The sequence below is a fragment of the Anas acuta genome, chromosome 10 (assembly GCF_963932015.1).
Source record: "Anas acuta chromosome 10, bAnaAcu1.1, whole genome shotgun sequence".
Lineage (NCBI taxonomy): Eukaryota > Metazoa > Chordata > Aves > Anseriformes > Anatidae > Anas > Anas acuta.
The window spans coordinates 9,637,711-9,663,027 of NC_088988.1; the positions used below are offsets into that span (position 1 = coordinate 9,637,711).

The 25,317-nt window shown below is 39.5% G+C and overlaps 2 long non-coding RNA genes across 3 annotated transcripts in view; one reads left to right on the plus strand and one right to left on the minus strand.

Annotated features, from left to right (window-relative positions):
* On the minus strand, positions 1-24,088 carry LOC137862025 (uncharacterized). Of its 2 annotated transcripts, none has more exons than XR_011100016.1 (3): positions 23,681-24,088; positions 10,497-10,592; positions 1-1,794 (listed from the first exon to the last, which is right to left on the minus strand). It is a non-coding gene; the product is annotated as an uncharacterized lncRNA (long non-coding RNA). The 2 variants fall into 2 exon arrangements; XR_011100015.1 differs by lacking the exon at positions 23,681-24,088 and adding an exon at positions 10,914-11,011.
* LOC137862024 (uncharacterized) overlaps positions 24,020-25,317 on the plus strand; it is a 30,093-nt gene continuing 28,795 nt past the window's right edge. The window contains exon 1 of the long non-coding RNA XR_011100014.1: positions 24,020-24,450. This is a non-coding gene — a long non-coding RNA (uncharacterized lncRNA). The remainder of the gene's footprint in view (positions 24,451-25,317) is intronic.

A 25,317-nucleotide genomic window follows, 5' to 3' on the forward strand; every position in this document is an offset into this window, starting at 1 on the left:
AATGTTAATTACACAAATGTCTGTCTCTCTGTCAAGTGTATACGTTGGGACTGTGGAGCATTTGACTCAATGTTAGATGTGTACTTTATCAGTCATCTGGCCTGCTGTCAGCAGGGTTCTCATTTCCACCTAGCACATCAAACTGGGGATAGGAAAAGCCTCCCTAAAGATAATGTGCTTGACAGTTTGCATGGGATGTACTCAAACAATGATGCTCACCTTTGACACCAAGTATTTTAAAAAATCTTGGAAATAAACTGACAACAGCTAACTGGTAAATCTGTAAAAAACAGTCTAACATTGCCCTATGGACTCTATAATTGATAGTTATTTTCATTCTTTCCCTTTGAAGTCTAAACTATAAGGGGATTTCAGACATTAATTATGAGTTGTCTGTAGCTTGTATAAATGCATTCACATTTTTTGGAGTTACATTGGGTCTGTTCCAAATGAAGAGAATTCAGAATCACCCACCTCTACCCAGCAACCTGCTGTACATTGTTCCAAGCATTCTCATTTTCTTTGTCTGTCTCAGTCTGCATAGCATAATCATAAACCTTCTGTATTTAAATAGTGTTCTGTATAAATAGCATTCCCAGTTAAAAACAGACAACCAAGCCAGTAGAAAAAGAAAAGAATCAAGGTTTTGACCTCTTGTTGAGGATTAATCTGGAGGAATTCTTTTTCCATTGGGGTCACTGAATTCACACTAGTGTAATGTAGTCAGAAACTTAGCTTGGGTATTTATAATGTATCAGAAAGTTCTCCACGGTAGGTTATAACTATCATTCTTTAAAGTGAGTATGTAAACTGATAAGTCAATAGTAAGATGAGCAGCAGTCTGAAACAGAGTTTGTTTACAATGCAATTACTGCACATTAATGGTATGAATTTAAGTCTGCTAGCTATTTTGCAGTAGCTCTGTGTTCCCTTATGACAGATCTTTAATGAAAAATGGTGCACAGTGGAACACAATGTCATTTGCTAAACAATACATACAGCCAGTTACAGGATGGCACAGAATCAGAGTGAACCAAAGACAGCAGACAGTTACTGAGGTGCAATGCTGTTCCTTAGCTGAAAAACTGGTGCTGGGACCTTTTTTATAGTGTTGTGCAGTGACTGACTGCTTCATTTTGATTCTGATCACAGCTTCCCTAAGGAGATCTGCACCATCTCTCTCTTTAAGGGGAAGGCATGTCCTCATCTTGGAGTGTCTTTGTGCATGCGGACTAATATTTTTGAAGTGTTTGCACACAGGAGGTAGTGGAAAACAGATAATATATATTTCCCTACCCAGGCAGACAAACCTGTCAGTCACTCTTCAGAAAAGATTTGTTCTGTCCACGAAAGTATAGCAAATGAAGTTTCTTCCATTGTAATTTTCTAACTTTCATATTTTATAGAATTAATAAAAATTAGAGGAATCTTGCATGTTACAATGCAGCTCCTTTCTGATCGTGGTGGTATCTCTCTTAAGCTTCAATACTAAGCAGTATTTCAATATTTTTGCTGACTAGCATCACCACTGAACATCATTGCTGAGTTTCTACAGTAAAAGAAGGGAACTTTCTCCCAAACCCTCTTTTGCTACAAAAGAGGTCATTGTTTTTACTATGCATTTTTCTGTTGCCCATATTCAGGTTAATAATGTATGTTATGACTCTCTATTATATTTAGTTGAGTTTGTTTTCTGTTTTTTCCCCAAATAAAGCACCTCCCGACAGACACAGTGAAAGATGATACATACTGTTCCGTGGGTTGTTTCTTGTCATCACACATGATTGTAGAGGCCTGAAAAAGGTAAAGAAGAAATCTGCTAAAGCATAGAGCTATACACACACATATATATTGCATATCAGCTTTAGAAATAAAACATTTTTTTCACCTAAATTATCCCACAATGGTAGTAAGTTTTTGATCCTTTTGTTTTCTTTTATTGTTGTTTTTGTTTGTTTGTTTGTTTGTTTTACTGTTGAGAAGAACAGCTTTCCATGGGAGCTTATTTTTTCTCTTTGAGTGTTTGAAATGGTCAAATGCTAAAAGGAGAGGAAGATTATACATAGAGGGAGAGGAAAAAATTACTAGTTGGATTAACATGCATGAATAAATTCATAAGACATCATGCCTTAAGGGGAAAGTCTAAAGGACTGAATTTTAACTTTAACCACCGGATATTAACATTAATGAACAGCTAAAATAAATAGGTATATGAAACTCTGTTCAGCTGTAGCAATTGTTGCCCAAGCTTTGAATCTAATCTGGTCAGATATTCAGTCCTTTCAAATTAATTGTGAAATTAATTGCATTCAATAATCTTAAAACATATACCTTAGGTATACCCTACTAAAACAGGACAACATGGAATCATCCTACCTCCAGCCTTAAGCAGCCTTTATGCACTGGTGTTTAGGGCCATATTTATTTACAGAATAAATAGGGTCCTATCACAGACTACATGTGAAATTCACTTTTAAAATTATTTCATACATTGGTAGAAGCATCCATAGTACTGTTTTCCCCTTGTAGTTTTATTACATTGATTGATTGTTAATTCACAGAATCACAGAATTTTCTAGGTTGGAAGAGACCTCAAGATCATCGAGTCCAACCTCTGACCTAACACTAACAGTCCCCACTAAACCATATCCCTAAGCTCTACATCTAAACGTCTTTTGAAGACTTCCAGGGATGGTGACTCCACCACCTCCCTGGGCAGCCCGTTCCAGTGCCTAACAACCCTTTCAGTAAAGAAATTCTTCCTAACATCCAACCTAAAACTCCCCTGGCGTAACTTTAGCCCATTCCCCCTCGTCCTGTCACCAGGCACATGGGAGAACAGGCCAACCCCCACCTCGCTACAGCCTCCTTTAATGTACTTATACAGAGCAATAAGGTCACCCCTGAGCCTCCTCTTCTCTAGGCTGAACAAGCCCAGCTCCTTCAGCCGCTCCTCATAGGACTTGCTCTCCAGGCCCCTCACCAGCTTCGTCGCCCTTCTTTGGACCCGCTCAAGCACCTCGATGTCCTTCTTGTAGCGAGGGGCCCAAAACTGAACACAGTACTCGAGGTGCGGCCTCACCAGAGCCGAGTACAGGGGGACGATCACCTCCCTAGCCCTGCTGGTCACAGTGTTTCTGATACAAGCCAGGATGCCGTTGGCCTTCTTGGCCACCAGAGCACACTGCTGGCTCATATTCAGCCGACTGTCCACCAATTCATATTGTCCATCAATTCATATTGATCAATAAGGGAACATGAGCAAGAAACTTCTATGAAAAAAAAAATATTAAACTGAGAGCTGAGGATCTGTTCTAGTTTTTCTAATGATCAGTCATGGACTTCTTTTTCCTGTACTTTCTTACTTTCCCACCATTTGCCTGTCATGATTAATGTGTAAGGACTGGTGTCTTTGTTCTATGTCTGTATAGTGGCAAGTTCAAGAACAGACTTTCTGAACTGCAGGCATTAATGAAAAATAACCCATACCAGTAACTAGCATTACAGATACCAAGTAGTCCCATAGAACTGAAGTAGCATTGAAATTAGACCATATAAAAACAACAATTTCTGCCACAATTTCAATAAGTATTTGTTGAAATCATCAAGTTAGGCAATCATCAGCTTTAGCTCAGAGAGGAGCTACTGTAACTCTATTTGCTGATGTGGGTTTTTGCCAGCTGGGTTTATGGCCTCTGACCTTGGAGATTTTCAAGTCTCTCTGGGTAATCTGTCACTGTGCTTAACCACTTATTATGAAGAATATTTTCCTATGCCTCTCCCTTGTTGCAACTTGTGACTATGACTCTTTGTGCTTTTGTGGTGTCCCTTTGAGAACAGTCCGTTGCTGTCTTTTCTATATGCAGCAGCTTTAGGTTGCAGAAGACAATACATACATTCTGTGTTGACCTTCCTTTCTCCAGGCAAAGCAAACCATAAACCCTCAGCCTCTTCTCACACATTGTATGTTCACATTCCCTACCATCTCTGTAGTTCTCCACTGGATTTTTTAAACTGGAGTGAGCTGGGAGAACCCCAGACTGGACATAATATTCCAGATGTGGTCTCCCACATGGCCTGTTCTCTCTTCTAAAGCTGTGCTTCCGGAGTGCCTACTTGTTCCACCTCCTGGTACTATGTTTTCTTAGGTAAAAGTAGATCTGATAGTCAGGGATACTATTTAGTTGGCTACCGATGACACTATCATCATGAAAATGGCAAACCTTGTTTAAAAAATCTTACCAATGATATTAAGTTATATAAGGATTAGAACATTAAATTACCTTCCAGATTCTGTACTGAATGTGGTAAACTAGCTCCAATCTGGTAAACGTTTTTTAAGCTACAGAACATTTAGTAATAATACGTATTTCCTTGAGATGGCTCTGACTACAAGAGTAAACATCAGAAACATAATTCACTGCACCACTGATAACAATGACTAAATCAGGTGGTGCTGCCACAATTATACTGGTGAACAGCTGTAGTGAACTGACATGTGGTAAAAAAAACAAGAGCTCTGACTACACAGTAGCTTCTAGTGTTGTTTATAGCTGGTAGAATTGAATTAGAAGGAAAATATGCGTTAAAAAAAGGGTGTTGGATATGGACATCTTCCATCTGTCCTATTGAATAAACAGTGATTTTCTATCAGACAGTGGGTGAACTTGGCATCTGCCATTTGTACCACATTCTCTTATTAAAATAGATAAATAAATAACACATCTCCAGGTCATTAAATGAAGAAATACATCCAAGTCATCCCATGGTTATCTTTCACTTCTAGTTAATGCAATTCAAAATTACATTAAACATCATTACATTAAACATCAAACCATCAGACTTTTAGAATCTCTTGAAGTGACAAATCCCTAATATCCCAGCAACAATGTGGAAAACCTCATGCAATAGCAGTCTCCATTTTCTAGGGCAGCCGTTTCTCTAGTGAGTACAAATATCCAGCAGAATAAATGTATTTCCCTATCTTTAACAAAAGCCATGAGCACTCTGACAGAACCTGAGCTGTGTGCAAAACTGGTCATGTAGGCTAAAGATCATGAAAGTTTCTCTGAGCCCCTATGCCAAAAATAGCAGACGTTTGTATCTGAAATCAAAGAGTTGCTATAAAAAGATAACTCTAAGCCTGTGGAATATCCATGTCATTAGTCAGGAGGGTTTATTTTTGGCATGAGCGTTGACAATGCCACTTACAATCAAGGCAGATAGAAAGTTACTGAACCGTGAGCTCCAGAAGCAATGCTGCACAAAGAGCACTGTGACACTCACGTGAGGAAAGCCAGGGTACGTTACCAGCTGGGAGATTTGTGTCTTAGGGGAGAAATTATAATTATATAACACAGAACTGTATCATTCTTGCTGATGCCTTCTAAGTTCTGCATTTCCCAGAACAACGCAAAGGCCCTACATGTGGTGACCCTTTCTGTAGGCCAGAAGGGCAAGATGTGCTGTTTATCAGCCAGCAGTGGTTTAAGTGTCAGAAGACATGTTCATTACCCAAGAGCAGAGTTTGAAGACTCTCTGCTATCACAGCCTTTTCTGACCCCCATACTCGAACTCTGGTACAGTTGGGGGGTTTTAATAGTTGAAGTAGAAATGTGTGCTTCCAAAAAAAGTTAGTATCTGTCCACTTTTCTAGTGCTCCAGTCCTCAAATACAGTACCACTATATTTGAGGGGTTTGCAATCTTACCTTTAAGAACCTCTGCAAGTATTTTCAGGCAGCAAAGGAAGGCATAAACAAGCTAATTACTTGTTCAAGGTCACAGAAAAAATCTCTGATGGAACAGAATGCAGGTTTCTGAGTGCAGCTGGCCTCTGCAGTACTGTCATCTTCTGACAAAGGGTATCCTTTGGTAGAAGACTTTATTCTGACAAATAGGCTGAGTCAATTTATTTTGCTGGACTTCTGGAGTGGGGCTGTATCCAAATGCCGTCTTCTGGCCAGAACTCGCTGCAAATGGCAAGATGCCATACTGGAGTGCTGGGGGAGAAGACAAAACACTGAGAGCAGAGTACAAGCTGGCAGCTTAGCCAGCTGTTCTTCCTGAGCACTGCTGCATGCTGTAAAGTGCATGCTGCATAACGGTATGTGTCTGGGCAGAAAAAGACTCCTGGTGACTCTTAGTCACTAATTTGTACAGGTGTAGTACAACGTGGAAGCTAGGCATTACTCCTTTTCCTATTAACCCAAACTAATGAATTATTCAGCTTCAAATTCCAACTTTTTGCTGAGGCTTAGTTGGGTAGGTCTCCATGTGCAGCAAATAGGCAAAGAAAGGACTGATGATACCATAGCAAGTATTCTGTATCGTGTATTACCTGCATAAATTCTGCTTTCAGGATATGTAATTCAATATATTTGCTAAGTTTCATAACTTAGTTTTACGTACATTCTCATATTCTCAGAGGAACTGGAGTTCCCTCATTCATTTAAGATCATACCCTGAGGCCATATTCAGCTTTTGCAGATGGTAATAACTAACTCTGTTCTTGCTCTTCTGTTTTTTTTTTTTGTTTTTTTTTTTCCTCTTAGTAAGTTATTTAAAAATATTCTTCCCCAAAATAAGACTTTCCTTGCTCTCCCTTCTCTACTGATCTCAAGAGTACAGCAGACCATGTCTTTTTCCACTGTGGCATGTCTTATTTAATACATCTTTTCAGGATATATAGTTCAGTCCATCTTGGCAGCAGAATTTGGAGAACCTTCTACCATATAGACTGTCTGCGAGATCTGCAACAACAGCCAATGGTCACAAGAGTTCTACCTCAATGTTTCTGGCAACATTCTCACTGTGCACAAACACTTTCTACAAGACAGAGACTTTGAAAAAAAGTCCAAAAAAAAAGCAAAAACAAAAGAAATAAAGTAGGGAGGGGCTCCCCTCTTTCCCACAGATTATTAGAGGTAGGCACAGCATTCTGACCAAGTCCTCCTTTCTTTCTGTAGGATTCGATTTCCATTTAGAGTTGCAATTCTATGGCTTCTGCTTCTTTTGGTTACAGAAAATTCTTTTCAAACATGGAAAATATTTGCATCTAATCCTTGCATATATTAGTCTGTATTTGTCTCTGCCCTTGAAGTTATTATCTGTAAAATTACACAAAATCTTCAATTTTCTTCTTTAAGGAATGATTAATCAGACTAAAATAAATCTCAGTGGTATGAATACAGCCTGCTTCTTTTTCATTTGTAGTAGTGTAAAGGTGAAGCAACTCCATTAAAGTTAGTGAATTAAATAAATTCAAAATGAATTTATTTAAAGCAAAACTAGAGTTTTAATGCAGCTGAGAACAAATCATCTTGTCCAGGTGGATACTATGAATTTCTTTCTGCACAAACACTGAAAAACTGAAATAAATCTAGAGACAATACCAATGATTTGCCCCTGAATTCTTGTAAAATGAAATCCCTGCCAAGTTTCCAGGGAATGTGTTTGATAAGGACTGGGCATCCTTGTGACCTTACTAAATACTCTCCTAGTGTGGGAATATATCTTACACACTGTGCCCAGTAAGAATAGTAACATTGCTAACTTTGTAACAGATAGCTAAAAACAGACTACTTCACACCTTGTGTAAATTATTCCAGTATCTTATGGATGATGTGAGAAAACCAACATGTGAGACTGGAGGTTTGATTTTAAAATGAAAGGGTATAAGAAGAGAGAGTTCAAATGATGACTCTTGGGTAATTAAAACTGTCTAATCTGGCTCCTTTCTGACTCTAACGTTACGCATGCTGGTTTACATTGCAACTCAGCCCATTAATGATGAATAATTGGATAGGTAACAGAGAAGCTCACGTCACCTTCTTTCCATGGTTTGTTGATGGAAAAATAGTGGTTCAGAGATTAAAATTTGAGTGACAAGAAAAGTATAGGTGATACTACTACACAAAAATTCCATTAAAATGCCCTTTACAAAAAAATTGCCCTTTACAAAAAAGTCACATTACAACGGAGCCTGGAAATACCTCCCTTTCTTCCCTCCACTCTCTCTGCATATTTTATATTTTTAATAGCCTGAAACACTGCATAACCTTACAGACAGGTGGGGAGGCTTCAGTGCTTTGTTAACAATGGCAAGTGTTATTTTGTTAAGAAACATCATTAATCCCCCAGTTTCTAATTCAAGCACAAAAGGTGGCTCTGAGGGTAAAATCTGTAATTCCAGTTGTATAAACTCTACTTCGTAGCATATCTACAACACCACATAAAAGGTTAGAGTTAAGCCCAGGTATTTTGGTAATTTAACTTATTATTGAAGATAACTTTGCAGACTATCTCTCTAGGTGTTTTTTACTGTTAGACCACAGAGTTTACTTCATAACAAGGCTTGGCAATTTTGTGGTAAACTATAAAAATATTGAAAGAGTAAAATTTGTTCTTGGCTTGATTAGATAGCCGACAAATCTAATCTGGCTAGCAGAGTCCAGAATGAATCTGCCCTCTGAGACAGACTAGGACATCCAAACAATACATCCAATTTTAAAAATTAGTCAAGATTGTGAAGGCTGACAGCTTGCAATGGCATGAAAATGGTTGTTGTAGCTTGTCTTTGAATAGTCTTGACTGAAAGCTGTGTCTGTACTGATTTTTCAGTGAAAACCTGTGATGACTCAGACAATAAACTTTGTAATACAAGTAGGAATCTTCTTTGTTTTTGACAAAACCCAGCCAAATTTTCATAATGCCTGTTACTGAGTCTGACTCTCAGAAATTTCTGCCTCACACTTCAGGAGAGGTACATCATTTGAAAATTCAGAATAAGCTTTGTCAATTGGCCTACCTGAGTACATGTAAACAAGTACAAGTTTACGTGACAGAAGAGTTGGGGAAAAGAAATGGCAGGAAACACTTTATAGATGTAGGTGTTTTCAGTATTTGCCCAGAAAAACAAGAAGTATGTTCAGTGATATGTGTGTTTTGTTTTTGTATTTGCACAATTGTCCTGTTGTATTGCTTTTCTTAAGGGTTTGGAAACTCTTATGTGTCACTGCAATTGTTTAAGTCGCAGCTGAAAGAGCTCTATTATTTTCTATTCTCAACGCAAACATTTAAAAAACTCCTGATGTTTGTATCACAAAACAAGCAAACTTCCACTGAAAGTTCCTATCCCAAGGCTGAATGGATAGCAAGATACTGTGTTTTGTCACAACCTTATTTTGAAAGGAAATTGGCATGAATGACAATGCTAGGATTGCAATATACTAAGTCATTCACATTCTAAAATGTACCTTCTAAAATGCATACTCTCTCAAACATCAGAAAAATCCTACTTTTAATATAGTAAACTCTTTATCTCGTCTTTTTTATGCAATTACTATTTTTTTTATATATGCAATTTATTAAAACAATTTAGCAAATAAATTAATATGAACTGTAACTACTCTTCATTACCTTACGGCATAACTTCGTATTAATTTAATCTGTTCTGTAGATATAACTGCATGATGCTTTTTCTGCTAACAATGGGATTTTTTAATATTGTTTGATATGCTCCATGCTATGCAGATGTAATTTTGAACTAGAGGCTGCAGTGTTCTGGGAATCCTTGCATAATCTGGAATGTTCCATAAATAGAACATGCACTCGATGGAAGGAAAGCATGACTTATTTTGTAACTATATGCTTGCCACAGATCCAACATCCACCCAAAGTCAAATTGTTCTTGTCAGGGTTGCCAAGTTGTCAGATAGGCAGAAAAAGCCCTTGTAATGTGCAAGGTGACTTTTCACACTAAAGGAAGTGAAGAAAGAATGGGGTTTCTCTTCTGCTGAGTAACTGGTTTCAGTCCTTTTACTGGGTTGTTTATATTTTCAGTTTGAGTAACTCTCCCACAGTGAGATAAGACTGATTGTTCAAGAAGACCGGTGAGACAGTGTTCTGAGTTATGGTTGCTGTTGAATTCCTACTGGTATCAGCAGCTCTAGCACTGAAAAGAGCCGAACCTTTGCCATCAGGTAATGAGGACATAATCAGTGAGCAACTGTACCTTTGTCCTATTTCTGTGTGCCATTCAGTCCCTGATTTGACAGGGGAGGTCTACCACAGGATGGAGACATGTGGAGAACGCTATATACCTCTTAGCCACCAGTTCCCAACAGAACTCGGTGCAACTCCCATCAAAGAGAGCTCCTTTCCTCTCTCATCTCCTCATACCAGTATTGCCAGACCCACTGACAAGAGTAGGGAGAGGAAGCAACAGCAAGGCAAAACCTGTATCTGGGTCTAGCTTTCTGTCTGACTGGTTGCTTGTTTATGCAAGCTTTTTATTTTTACATGCTATTGTCTGAAGGGCATCTTGGAGGAGAAAGGTGGCTCTTTTTTATTTTCTCAGATCTGTGATCTCATCTTCACATCTTTACATCTTCCATAGGTCTGTTCTGAATCTCCTAGATTCCCTATGAAAAAACTGTTTTTATTGTCACCAGGGAAAGCTCTGAAATACAAATTTGTTTTTTGTCTTTTTACTCACACTGTCTATGAAGGCTGGCTCCTTCTTATCAGTCTCTTCTGTGAATGCTCCTTAGCCAGGTCAACAAATAATTGCAACATCTTCATTCCCAATAAGCTGAAATAAAAAAAAATACATCAACTTTTGTTATCTAATGTCCCCAAACATCCAATGTATCAAAAGACCCAATCTTAAACACTGCTATAGCATAAATCAGACTGGAGGACTACAGTAACATGGACAAACACAAACTCATTAGCATATCCTGGCTTTCTGATGGTGTCACTGAAATGACTCAATTCCGAAACTGAGGAAAAAGTAGAAGGTCTTTTGGAGTTTCTGTAATCCTTGCTCAATGATGTACAGTGTTCCTTTGCAACTAAAACATTACTGCAGAGCAGCCCCACTTAATGGCTTAAGAAGTTACGGTGTGATTACCACAGTGGAGGAAATCTTTTTTAGTTTGAAATTGATGTAGCAGTCCTGTGTACCCCTTTTCTTTCCTGCCAGGAAAATTTTGTGTGGCTGCACTGCTTAACTGTTTCTATTTTGAATAGGCCTCTTGAGTTTACTGGCAGTTGGTATTACTGAAAGCAGACCTCATCCTACTGCACCCTACCCTTGGGTGCATCTGGGCACAAGTCCAACTCAAACGGGAATATAAAACCTCTGCAAAACTGTTCAGGTGTGAGCTAGACTACAGTGACATTCTGGAACAATGTCACAAGATATGTGTAAACTCCAAAAATATATTTGGTTTATTTGGAAACAGTTTCCAGACACATGGCTGCAACTGGGAGGAAATTTGTTATTTTTTCACATCTCGGTGTTGTTTTGATCACATGCAAAGAGAATCAGCTGCCAATTACAAAAGAGTCCTGTAAAAATCTGGCCTCTGGAAAGGAGAGCTGGTATGTAAAGCACGGTACTAAGCAACTAGGAAAGAATCATTTGAGTAAAAATGATGTAAAAATGTGTGTCCTAAGTGATTATAATTTACCATGTTTATAATAAATCACAGAAATACTTGAAGGTTTGGAAGCCCCAAGAAACATTTGTAGAGCTGCTATTAGCACTGACCAAATGTACTGAGACCTTCAGACTGAACTGGCAGCCTTCTTCACACCCAATCTGTTCAAATCAGAAAATCCTAGTGATGTTGTGTTATCTCAATTTGTGTAGACATGAAGTTACTACAGAACATATCCTTCAATAAAATACGTTATTGGAACCTTCTACTATTCTTTTCTTATTAATTCTAGTTAATTTCTGGCATTTGCATGAAATAAAATCAGATGGCTACTCTTTAGTGTCAGAAACTTTTCTTATTTTTGCTTTTAGTAGGTGACTAGAAGGATTACTTTGGTTACTACTCATTGGTAAAATGCTTTGAAAATGAACCAAAGTAACAAGGACGAAAATGTGAGGTGTATTAAAACAGAATTTGGGGATCCAGCTGAGCTTAGAACAGAAAAAGTACCCAAATTGCTGCAGGTCTCTCTAACATTTTCAGTTCCCTTGGCTTTTGTGAAACCTCATCCATGGGGCATGGCACTTCACACAGCTGGACCTCTCCAGTGTATTTCCCTGGATGAGCTCATGCTCCTTGAGGAGTCCCACAGCCTTTTTGGGAGGTAGGAAAATATTCTCCACAGTATGAAAGCAGCAGGCTGAGGAACTAAGGAAGGAAATTCACTGGTCGTTTGCTGAATATATCCAACAGTAAACCTCAGCTGCTTTGACTTCCATTCTACCCACAAGATAAACCTGAAATGATTGAAAAGGCTCATGAGAGCCCTTGGCATAATGCATTGAACCACATAAGGAAAAAAACAATTTCCTGTGAGGCTGAAGAGGAAGATATGTGACATTAATGTGCGGTTTGGGTCATTCAGGGATTAGTAAAAACGTGCCATAAGGCTGTTAAGCACTAACAATTAAGTCTGTTGGAGTTTATGAAAATAAATTCCTGGGCAGGACACAAATGCTAAATGTAGGAATCATTTTTGAGGAGTTCAGTAAAAATAGTAAACAACAGGCACTTGCTTTTTGAGACCTTCAACAAGACTCACTAGTGTCAGGCACTCCCTCAAAGAAATTCAGTTTTTATATCTTACCACACATTTTTAGGGACCTATTCATCTATTTCCCACCGATGTCTAGGAAAGGAAAGAAGGTGAAAAACAGAACCCAAGCTGGATCCAGAAGCTATTCACCAGTCCTTTCCACAGTGCACACCGAATTTTTCCCTTCCATCTGTCTTTTGTCGGTGCCTCTGGAAAACCTACAGACAGCAGAAACATCTTAACACTCTGGAGGTCACTGTCTCTGGAATTTGTTAGACAAGATGGTAAAAATGCTCTCTTTGAGGACAGTGGCTTCAGTCTGGATATTCTCAGCCAAGGAAAGAAATGAGCCTATTGATCTTGTTCCTGATTTGATTTATGAGAGAAGGAAGAATCAGGGGTATTCCTAGCAGAACTCCATCAAACTCAGAGAAATTATTATCACAGTCGGTCTGGTCATTAAGAATATATTCTCCCTAATCAAATACCCTGTAAATAAATACAATGGTGAGCAGTACTCACCTTGCCTGCTTCCTGTGCTCTCTGCGCACACCCATCCTTTTTCCTTCACCAAAACCCTATGGTTACTTGTTTGCAGTTTACTCAGAGCTCCGCACTAAAGCAGATTCTTTCTTACAGCTACAGGGGACTTATGCTTACGGGCTACTGGTAGAAATATCGCTAGCTTCTAAAATTCAGTCCCAGACTTATTCTGCGAAAGGACTTTCTCTCTCTTGAAAATGCATTTCTTTAAGGCTGACAGTCATTTTCTTTATAGCTTAGCTTCTTAGGAAAATGAAACTTACAGTATCATATTGTTAGTAATGAGTCCTATCTCCCTGAAGATGTTTTATACCCACAGACAATTTTAGCCAAATTTTACAGAAATGTGGAAGTCTCATTCATAATTAAGTTTCAATAAAACTGAAGGCTGTTCAGAGGAGAAAATCTGCATTAGTGCCATCACTGAGAGAAGCAGATGTCCAATTAGACTGCCACACACTGTTTAGCAGAGGCCAACTTGCCAATCTGTACACAAGGGCTGCCTGAGGATGTTTCTGAACACACGGAGAGAAAAACTGTGCTAATTTGATGGTGTAGGTAAGCATTTGTGGAGATAAAGAATACAAATTGACAAAAGCAGGCCTCTAATTTTTTCCAGCGCTCACAGAAGAACTTGTCTTCCAGCAGAACAGTCTTCAGCAGCTTGGAGATATGCAAAGATGCTGGAATGTTTCCAAAGTGTTGTGCTTTGACCCTTAGCAACAAGCAAATTTGGTTAAGGAATAAAATGAAAAGCTGCTTTTGGCAATCTGACCCAGAATTTTATTCTTAGTAATTTAGGTTTTACTTCAGCAAAGTATGTATGTATTTCCTGAAGTATATACTAGCAATAAACAAATGTTTTAGTACCTTGCTGAATTATAGATCCAAATGCCATACAAAGGCATGTGGAATATTCCTTGCTAGGGAATAATCAATCTCCTTAATTACTATAATCTTGATTTGAGTAGCTTTACAATAACAAATTGTAATATTTCAAGATATCTCATAAATTGTAAATGTTTTTAAATATTTTTAGATATTTTTAACTTCTTGGTGGAAAACCTGAAGTCTTTATAAACCTATATAAGGCTCTATTCTTGGCAGAAGCCAATACCTTGGCTTGACTTACAGTATTGGAAGCGTGATTCCCAAAATAACCTATGACTGACAACAGGCTGGTATCTATCTAGAACATATTCTTTTCCATTTTATCATGGATATTATTTCTCAAAGAAGGTCAGTCAGTTGTTGTAACCATAAGAGAGATTTCCTGCACGAAGCAGCAATGGGCACTAAAGAGTCATTAGTGCTAAAAGGTATCAGGATTACTGAAGCTGTCTCTTTTTAATGTTATTATACTCAGCTTTGTAAGTTTTCACCACATTTATTGTACCTTGAGTCTTTAGCAATGGTGACAGCAGATTGTCTGTGTCCTCCTCCACGGCTCTGGCTGTGTTTAGACTGCAGTTCACTCAGGTTGTATATTTTTAACCTAGCAATACATTTATTCATATATTGACAAAATATGTACTTGCAATGTACTTAATACAGCTTGGTCTTTGTGTCTGTTTTAACTACAATATATTTATTCCATGTATCTTCCATAACTGCTCTATTGAGTTTATATTTACTTTGTTGCATTAAAAAAAAGTCATTTATGTTTTGGAAAATCAATATATTGGATAAATCTTATCCATTATCCTAAAAATTAGATAAGTGAAGATCATTACTGAAACTTAATACAATCTAAACAAAGCCGTTAGGAAAAGAATTTGTCTTTGATAGAACACTAAGTGTTAAGGAGTGGGTGAAACTTAGCTTGTAACAGCACTCAAAACAGAGGCAAAAATTGTCAGGAGGTTGGAAATGGCTTTCTTTTGTGTGAAAGCTTGGAGACAATGCTCATTCACCGTGGTAGATCTACACTACACGTTCCAGGGTGGCTAAACACCACCATCAAGACCAAACGCACTGCTCACACCACCAACCGGCCCCCAGCAGGGCTGTTAGGCACCCTCTGAATCACACAGGGATGCTGTTTATTCCAGCGTGCCCAGCAGCTTCACAAGGCCAGCAGGCTGCCTGTGTGCCCGGGCTGGCTGTCCCCGGGCTGGCTGCCAGCCTGGCCCTGTGGGCACTGCAGGCAGCTGCCACTCGGGAACTGCACCAGGCTCAGTGCTGCCCTGCAGCAGCTGTCTCGGAGCTGCAAAGTCAGAACCTCTAAGAGGGAGCACTCAGGGATATATATACACATGTAGGAGTATCTCGATGAAAAAACGATGGCGGTACTTTCTAAACTGAAAGTTCTAAGCAGCTTGAGACAAATGATTCTAAAAAATCATAGAAAACTGTTCTAAAAACCTCAGCTGATCATCAGGTTCATCCCTCAGTCACACAGCTAAATAACTCGTGTGCTTTTCTCAACAGTGTCCTTAAAGACTTCCAGTGCTGGAGACTAAAGTTTTCTTAGGTCAACAATTCTGGAGCTTCACTGTTCTTATCACTGGGAAGCTTTTCTAATTTCTAACCTGAACCTTCTTTGCTACTATATGGGCCTTTACTTCTTTTCCTGTCCTTCCTGGGCAGGATTTCACTGCTTTGCCAGTTTTCAATGCTTTAAGTAATAGAATCCCAGTCTGCTCATTCTGCACAGAAATTAAAAGGTCCCTTACACAGTCCTCCTCTGGATGGTCTTACTCTCAGCTACAGCTTTCTTGAGGAGTATCCCCCAAAGCTGGGGCCTAAAACATATTCCAGTCAAAGTTGTACTACTGCAAAGTAGAATGAAACTTGCCTCCCATCTATCTTCTACACTGTACTTTGATTTAAACCTCAGCATGCCATCTTCCACTTTTTGTGACTACTTGACGGTGCTGACTCAGGTCCAGCTTCTGAGCCATCGAGACTGCCAGACTCAGCATTAGTGCTGCCTTATTGGTTATTCCACATCTAGTGTTTTTCTAGTCCTAGTTTTGCTTGGAAGAGTATAGCACTTGACCTACTGAACTGCATTTTTTTCAGACTGTTATTGCTATTTATCCTATGCACTTGCAGTCTCTCCCCAGCTTACTAGCAGCTGCAGATTTAGTAAGAATGGCCTAAGTCACTGCTGAGAACGGTGAGCAGCACTTGTCTGGAAGAGACTGCTGCAGAATCTAGTTTGACAGGCATTCTTCCACTAACAATCACTGAAGATCACATTCTCAATACAGTTTCCAAACAGTCCTGCAACCACCCTACAGCAGTTTCCACCAGAAGAACACTTCCTTCTGAGTACGTTGTTTAAGACAATGGCCAGAGCTTTACTGGAACCAAGACAGGTAACTCTTACTGCTTCTTCTCCACTCGGTGGGCCTGTTACCTTTCACAGAAGGAAATTACATTGTCTTGATGGAATTTGTTCTGAATTCATCTATGATGCCTGTGATGTCTTTGGGTTCTCCTATGTGCTTTTATAACATTTGCTTGAAAGTAGCTCAGTATTTTTCCAGGAATTTAAATTAAGAGGTGTGACTTATAATTCCTCAAGCTGCTATTTCTCTTTTTCTTCATATAGGAGCTATGTTTCTTTTCTTTTTCTTTTTTCACTTGGTATTCATGTTTGCCAATTTGCAAACCATTATGAGCAATGTGATTGCTTCAGCTGCTTTTTTAATATGCTAGGATGACAAAGCTCATCAGGTCCAGCTGATGTGAAAAATATAATCTCTGTATTTCCTCTTCTAGGTTAAAATCTTATCCCTCCATCACTGGTACTAATTATGCTAGGCAGATGCTATTGCAACTGATCTTTTCAATAAGGATCATGAAAAAAGCTAGTAAACACTTCTGCCTTTTCCAGAACTACCATTTGTTGATCTCTTCCAAGCAAAGGACATAGATTTTCCTTAGATTTTCTTTTACAAGCAGTGTGTGGGTGTACTGCCGCATACCAGGCCTGATATAAAGAACAGATCTTATTCCAGGAGATTCTGCTCTGGAAAATGTTTTTGGTGTTTTTTTGTTTTGTTTTTTTTTTCCAATCAGTTTGGCTGCTATTGTTCAGATTACTTACAATTCAGATATACAAAGTGTTTCCTTTTCTCCCTTTTTTCCTACAGAGCCTGAAGCAATAACATTTTGAAAATCTCTTTGGTCCATCTTAACAAAAAACTTGGTCTTGAATTGGGAACATCTGTAAATAGGTATAATTTATAACATTTATAAAAGTGGCTTTACTTCAAAAGCTAAATATACTCAATTGTATGGTTATCAGGTTACAGACAAACATAATTTTTGAGAAAATAAGAAAGCAGAAATTAGGAGATTATCTTTAGATACATTGTGAATTTAATCACAGGATTGCTCACAAGAACACAGATGCTCAAGAGTCACGTGGAGGATGGAAACATGCTCATCACTAGGCTGACGGCATCTTTAATTGCTGCCCTTACTTACAAACAAAATTGCGTCGGCAGAGAGGATTACAGTGTAGTTCAGTTTATAGTGCGAACAAATACTGATTATATTTTAGCTATTTTAACAGGATGAGCTCCTATCTATACCACAAACTACAATTATGTTCTAGCTGGGACAGGAGATGACTGACTTGGAACTTCAGCCCTTGACTTTTACACATAGGTAGCGCCGTGGGCTTAGTACATGAGAAATCAATGAAACACAGGCTAGGAGATAGGATCTGGGGTGTTCATTTTCCTTTAGAGACTCCAAGCTGAGCAATGCAAGTAGACCCAGCTCCTTATAAAGCCTCATGCAAATATGGGAGCAAGTTATCAGATGGTAGCATCTTAACAGATATTCCACGAAAGCTTGAACCAGTGTGGAATTATGACCAGCCTTCAAGGACAGGTTCAGTAGCAGATCTATGCCTGAAGTTTAGACATTTGGTCTCTGGAGTAGACTGCACAGTCTAGTGCTATAGAAGAATTTGGAAGAGAAGGAGTCTAAAGAGCCTAAAAATTCATACACTGAGCAGGAAGCTACGTGCTATTTTTTAAGGAAGTGGCTGAGACCAGCTGGATCTCACAGTCTGCTTTGCAAGTAATTTCTGATTCCTCTTCCAAATAATACCACTTCTGTCCATTCACTCACTGAACAGAGCAGAGCTCCCTTTTTTGTCGTCAGAGGTGTCTTGAGGAAATATATTGGTGGCACCCCCTTTTATGGTATGAAAATGTGAGTTACTCATCCCTCTTGCTTAAAATATGCGTGAATGAAAGAGCTTAAGACTGATTTCCATATTCTCTATGCTACAGAGTTGTTCTATCTTTATGCCACTGTCAGAGAAACAGGCAAAATCACAACTGAAAATGTCAGGCATCTCCAGAGTTACAGGTTAAAAAAATCACGTTAGAATCTCTGTTTTGGTGTTGGGTTTCAAATTACGCCCAGGTTTTATTTTAGGTACCAAAGGACCAGATTCTCAGAGATTTATCTTCTTACAACCCATATGACTTCATGGGGGTTTAGTAAGTTCCAAGATACTCTAATTTAGGCAAGAGAAGTCTGATGCGCTTTGGCCCTTAGTCTCTAGCAAAGCTCTCTCCTTCAGTGGCAAGGGAGGGACAGAAATATGTGTTCTGCCTTTCCCGTTTTATTGCCTTCTACAATTTTCTTCAGTTACAGGAGTTACATGTTCCTCAGTTATATGAGAACACCCTGCACCAGGAACTTGACTGTTTCAATGTACCCTGGCTTAGCCTAGGTTACTTGTTCCTTTCAGAGTTGTTTGTGTGCTGTTCCCTTGTCTTTGCTGTTGGGCAAATGCTAAAAATAAGAATTTGCTTATCTAATTTGTATGGATCTTCACAGTGTATGCGATTTCACTGTCTCCCTTCCCCTCGAGCAGTGGACAGATTTTCCAGACCTTATGACTATGGACTATGTTTTCATTGCAGTTATAAGTCAGGGGATTTTTCCTTTCAACACTGAATTGTCAAATGAAGACGTCCAAAATTTTTCCATAGGGAATTGTTAGAGATTACAGTTTCTGTTTGCTCTGATAGGGCTCTGGACCTGCTAACCCTGATCTGATTATATTTATTTCCAGTCCTGGAAATGGAATTAGCACCTTGTATATTTGTTTTCTAGAAAACAAACAAACAAACAAACTTCCCCCCCCCAACAACAACAACACTAATACCTGTGAACTGATTTTTTGTTTTTTAGAATAGATAAGGAAGTTGATTTGGTGTTAGATTAATAGATTATTTGCTCATATGACAGAAGAATCAGGGTAAGCTTCCCTTTGTTGCCAGTCCCTGTGCAAAAAAGCTTTGCTAGGGATGCCATCTCAACTAGAGATCAGGTTATTCTGCCTCCAGTCCTGTCCTGTCACTGCCTGTTCTACCAAAACAGTTCAAGATAAATTCCTGTTTGTCAACCACAACATTTTTTTGCAGCAAATTTTGTTTCTGGAAAAAGGAACTGCAGCACAGAGGTCACCAAATGGGCTTTTTCTGATGTGGTTTGGATTTAATCAGAATAGGCACATATTTCAATTAGCTCTATCGTGAATCAATAGAAAGTTTTGAAATGTAACCTCCGGATGGCAGTTTGAGACACCAGCTGGTTGTTCAAAGTTATGCAGACACAGTTCTTTCTGTACCCTTGCACATACCCCAAATATGCAGACAGTTTAATTCCTGTTTTAAAAGGTCTTAACACAAAATATTTTCACAGCAGGAAGGATGATAGTCAGTGCTAGTGTTTATCACACTGAGCATAGGTCGTAGAACATTTTAGCTGCGTATCTTCTCTTACTAACTGAGATCAGTAAAAAAAAAGAATAATTAGATACCCTTAACAGCTTACTTTATCTATGCTAAGGAAGATTAAAAGTGTGCTTTCTCTTCTTTCTGCATCCAAAATCCTTTTTTTGAGTTGTACAGAGCAAATGATACTGAAAAGCAATGCAGCAGTAATTAAGCTGTAATAGTTTGAGACTTCTGTGTATCCCCACTCCGGCTGTAGAATTGTTTTATTGCGGAGCTGCTCAGCACATGTAGAGTCAGCCAGTATCCTATGAAACAGTATCACTGACAACTGGTTAATTTTGGTGGCTCTAATGGATGTAGAAGCATCCTAGGACAACGGGAGTACTGATATCCAGGAAAATTAGTCATGTAAGCAGAGCAACTGAAAAAGGATTTGTGAGCAACCAAAGGTCCTTAAAAACACAGCTAAGCAGAACAAAGAAAGTGACTGGGTGGCACTGCTGGCATTCAAGGGCCACAGGCCTGCAATGGTCAGTAGAAAGCTCTGTGAGGGTCAAAGCAGAGAAAGGAACTGCTTGTGAATGTGGTAAAAACAGCTGGGGGACCAGACAAAGAAAAAAAGATATGGCCTACAATAGAGAAGGAAGTAAACTATAGTGTGGTGCAACACCATGTGCTTGTAAACTGGGAACAGAGCAGAGGGAAGATGGGACAGGATCCTGGAAGACCCTAACCTAAGTGTAAAGAGCAGGCAAAAAGCAATGCTAATATGGGTAACCTGGGCTTTTTTTAGAGCTATATTGTTAAGTAATTTAACAAGCACTGTGTAGACCTGTTTACTTTCATGATAATGTCCCCTTGTGGTCAGAATTCTGCTTCTGGAGGAGCAGAACAGGCACTACGTTTGAGTAATAACCTTTTGTTCAGCAGATGCACTAGAGAACATCTCCCCTCCCCCTGACATGTATCTATGGCTAACCTGGGCCGAAACTAGTTTAAGAGCATAGGAGCTTAACATACAGGGACTCAGTTCAGCACCCAGGTTTGTGATCAGCTGGCAAAACTTTTGGTCTATCCGAGAGTATATCTTTAGCCAGATTCTGACCCCAGTCGCATCAGAATGAATACAAATCAATTTCCAAGACTCTGACTGGATCTGTCCAGTAAAGTCATTGTCTCTGAAATCAGAATTCGGTACTTGCTCTGCAATCTCAGTTTTATTCTAGGATAGGTCAAATTCCTTGAGGGAATAATGAATCATCTAAGACATCTGGCAAATCTCTCTGATTGTGTGATACAGTGGTAAAATAGGTCAGCATAGTTTAGGGCTGCTTTAGAATCTACAAGATAGGAGACAGGAGTCTTTAATACGGGAGACTGACTCCTACGGACAGTTATACAGGGAAGATGAGAGAGAGATGAGAGCTCTAAAAAAAGAAATTGAAAAAGATTGTAAGGCTGCGAAACCAGACAAGAATAAATGAATTAAATAATTTTAAGTAATTCAATAAAGTATTTGCTGAAACTTACAAGTGCTTAAATGGCAGTACAATTTCAGCAAAATTAACACTTAGCATCGTACACAACACATTGACCACTACCATACACACTTCTTCTGGACACATTAATATGTTGAAATGTAGGAATAACAACAACAACAAATAATAAAAAAAAAAAAAAGGAAGCAAAGATTTTTTAAGGCGAAAACTAAGAATCGTGTCCTGATAGTAAGATTTGGAGCTGCTTGCAAGCAGTTATAGCTTGTAGTATTTAAAGTAATATAAATAAAACACCATTCTTAACAACATGAGACTTTTTCTGAAGATAGATAATGAACTTCTGGTCCCAGCAAAATTAGTGGGAACTTCTGAGTCCATCTGAAGTTATCCATACCTTGCAAGAATAATTTCTGAAATTATGAATTTCTGGAATTATGAATTACATATGTCTAAAGGATGCATATAACCTATTCACATGGCTGACCCAGCAATTCTTAAAAATCTGTTTAATGAAGAAGTACAAGAAAAATCACAAGTAGCTGGAATTAGGTCAAGGCCTACAACAGGATATTTAATTTGGCATCCATGAAGGGGCCTGGATTTATCATTTGTTGTTAATCTAGGCACTCTGCTTGTCCTCATTTATCTTCCCTTTGGAGCTACTGAGAAGAGCTTCAGAAATACATTTCAGCACATTGTGAAAACAGTCTATGCTCACAGCTAGTAACAAAGAAATAATGTAATTAATTGCTGTTATGTAATGGCACTTGGCAAATGAATGTGGACTGCTGTAGAGTAAATAAAAGCTAGTTCTATTTCTGGAATACCAGTTAGAAACATCTTGACCAAAGACCTGGAGCATGCAAACATTTATTTTTATTTTTTTATATATATTTTTTACACAGAAAACATTGACATCAATGGCTGTTGGTTAAAGGTGTTGTAAGGAGAACTCTAGAGATTGAGAGCTTCTGTATCACTGCTGAGTACAGACAGCGCAGCCTGTACACTGTACTCAGTTGCCTCTGTCACAGTCCTGCAGCTCCTTAGCTCCTGTCATCTCTGCTAAACTGACAAGGGCATTCTGTTAATTCCACCAGCTCCTGGGGACAAAGTGATGTGGTCTCTAATGAGGCCACCCAAAGAGGTGCATAGGAAATCATAAAGTACAGAAGGACTTACAGCTACTTTCCAGTGAGACATATTCCCAGCCAGAGCCATGAAGTTTGTGTGGGGATGTTAAGAATCGTCTTTTTAAGTTAATGACCTGGGATATTTTATACGCACCCCTTTTCTTTCATATTGCAGGAATTTTAACCACACCTACTGTCTGTAGGTCTTTAAGGACCTTGCAAGGACAACTTGATGAACAACTGCACACAGATCCATGCTAGAGCATTTCCTGTGAGAACCCTCACACCTACAAAGGCATGGTGTGTTGGCAGAAAAGCTTTACTATCTTTGTTTGGTATAGGAGTCTGCTCAGGCAGTGCTCATTTTGAGTGGAGATGTGGGTGGGATGAAATCAGGACGGCTGCCAGGCTACCCTGTGACTCAGACAAGGAACTCCCATCGATGTGTGGGGAATTCAGTGCCAACAGCTAGAAAAGCTGAGACACAAATGGTGGGCGACTTAACTGGCTTCTGTCACACACTCTGCGGATCCGATCCTGTATGAATCAGACTCTGTATCAGTAAAGCCCCTGCTTGTTATCATCCCTATCTTTGTCCTAAAATCTGAAGCAAAATTAATCTTTTTATTTTTGTAAATGGGTCAACAAAACAGTATCTCTCCATCCTAATGACTAGGAGATTCAAGTAACCTCTTTGCCTCAACTGGAGAAATTTTAGAGTAGATTAAATTATTTGTTGCTATTACAATACAGCTGCATCAAAAAGTAAATATATGGGGGTATTTTGAGGGGATGGCTGCTTTAATTACAGCTCATAAAACATTTTCAACACACTAACTCAAATTTTTTCTCTGCCCATTTACATTGATTTTTAAATTTCCTTCCCATTTCAATAACAAATCCCAAATAATAGGCTTAAACTGCTATTCATAAAATACAATGGCTGAGTTGGGGCTTTTACTGATTACACTTTGAAGTTTACTCAGTTCTGAACCTTCATGTTTTAACCAGTAATTGTTTCTCTCCTGTTAATACTACTGTGAACAGAAAAACTGCTGAATTGATAAGAAAAGCAACTAGGTACATACTATTTTACTCTGTAGGCCTACTACCTATTGATTTGATGTCTGACTGTTTGCTTTTGACCACTTACAATTTAATTGCTGGTATTTCCTTCTGTTCAGAACTATTATATTGGAGCTGCTCATCAGAAATCCCACAGAATAGCTTATAAAATTTTAATACCTGAGTATTAAGTGGCATCACAGTTCAGCTGAAGTGCTACTGGAAGTCCTCCCAGGCCTGGCACCACTGAGGGGATGGCCACAGGTTTCATCACCTGTGTCAGGAACGAAGGACTGAAGGGCTCGCCGGGACACTGGGTGGCAGCCACATGGCCCCTGGGGATGGGGGAATGGATTGCTGGGTCCTCTCCGTGCTTGTGGCGGTGTGGAGATCGCCATAGCAGCAACCGATGGTTGCCCGCTGCCCTCCTGTGAGGCGCAGCCGCCATTTTCCCTCTCCATCCCGCTCTGGGGCTCTTGGCGCCAAAACCTGCGGCCGCCCTCAGTCACCTCAGGCGGCCATTTTGTCCCCAACAGCCGGCTCTAGGGCGGCCGGTGCCTGTGGCCACCGTCGGAGAGGCGACTGTCAGTGACTTAACGGCCCCGAGCGGCCTCACCTGGGAGCCACACCCGCCCTCTACCCCTGGTTTTCATTTAAACGCTAGCCGTAAACCACCAGCTCCCCCCTGAGCCGTGAGGTGGAAGCGGGGGGTCTCTAGTTCAGCTATGTACTGCCCGCAGCACCGTTTCTTTAAGCCCTCGCCTGCGGGCTGATTTTTTTCTTTGCCCTCGGATCTCCCTCCTGGCTGTGGATCCATCTAGGGAGGAGACCTCTTTCCCCGGCAGGAAGCTGTGGAGAAGCTGTTGGGCCTTTCTGCCCCCTCAGGCCGGGCGCACCGTCAGCGCGGCGGGGCCAGCCACACATCTCACTGTGCCCCTCCAGAGTATCAGGTATGCCCAGGCAGTGATAGCTTTGATACCCAGATATTAAAATCCCATCTTACTGAAGACAGATTCCTGCTATTCTTACAATTTTTCCTTTTCAAGGAGGCTATTTGCATGTAGTGATCTTGTGGTGCAGTAATGCTGCCTTCATGAAGCAGTTTCTGCAAATGGAGGGAATGCAAGGGCAAGTTTTGAACTTTTCTGACCCGTGGTAGTCATCTGGCCTTTATTTTTCTGCAGTCCTCTGCCCTTTTTGTCAATGCCAGGGAGCCTTAGCCAGCAGGGGAGAGTATCTCACAGTTACCTTTTCAAAACCTTCCTGATTTAGCTTTTTTAAAAATGTATGCTCTACTTGTACTTGGCCAAAGGACAAGGTGAAGAAAAGGAATAAGGGAAGTTTTTCCTCCTTGGGTTTTGCTAGCACCTATTTCTGTGAGGTTGCTCTCTTTATTACAAACAACAAGCCTACTTACGCTGTTTGACCAGCTAGTTTTAAACATAGACACAAATCGATAACTTTAAACTCATATATGCTCTCTCTTGGTCTTTGAGAGCTTGTTAAAAATCAGAATGCATGAGTGAATTAAGTTTTCAGTTCTTGTATTAGTGGTGCTGTATGTTGTATATAAATATTTAACAGCACAAAATGTTGAGGCTTTGATTATTATTTTTTTTTCATTCAGTTGTAATGCAGGTGACATACACAAGTATCAGTGATTTATCTTATGGACTGCTTCCATGGGCAGTTCTTGTGTCTGCATGTGTCAGTACTTTACTTTCACAGTGTAATTGTCTAGCTAGCAGACAGGAGAAGAAAGCCTCTGTCTGTGTTTGAGGTACAGAAGTATAGTCACTAGCTGCAGACACAACTAC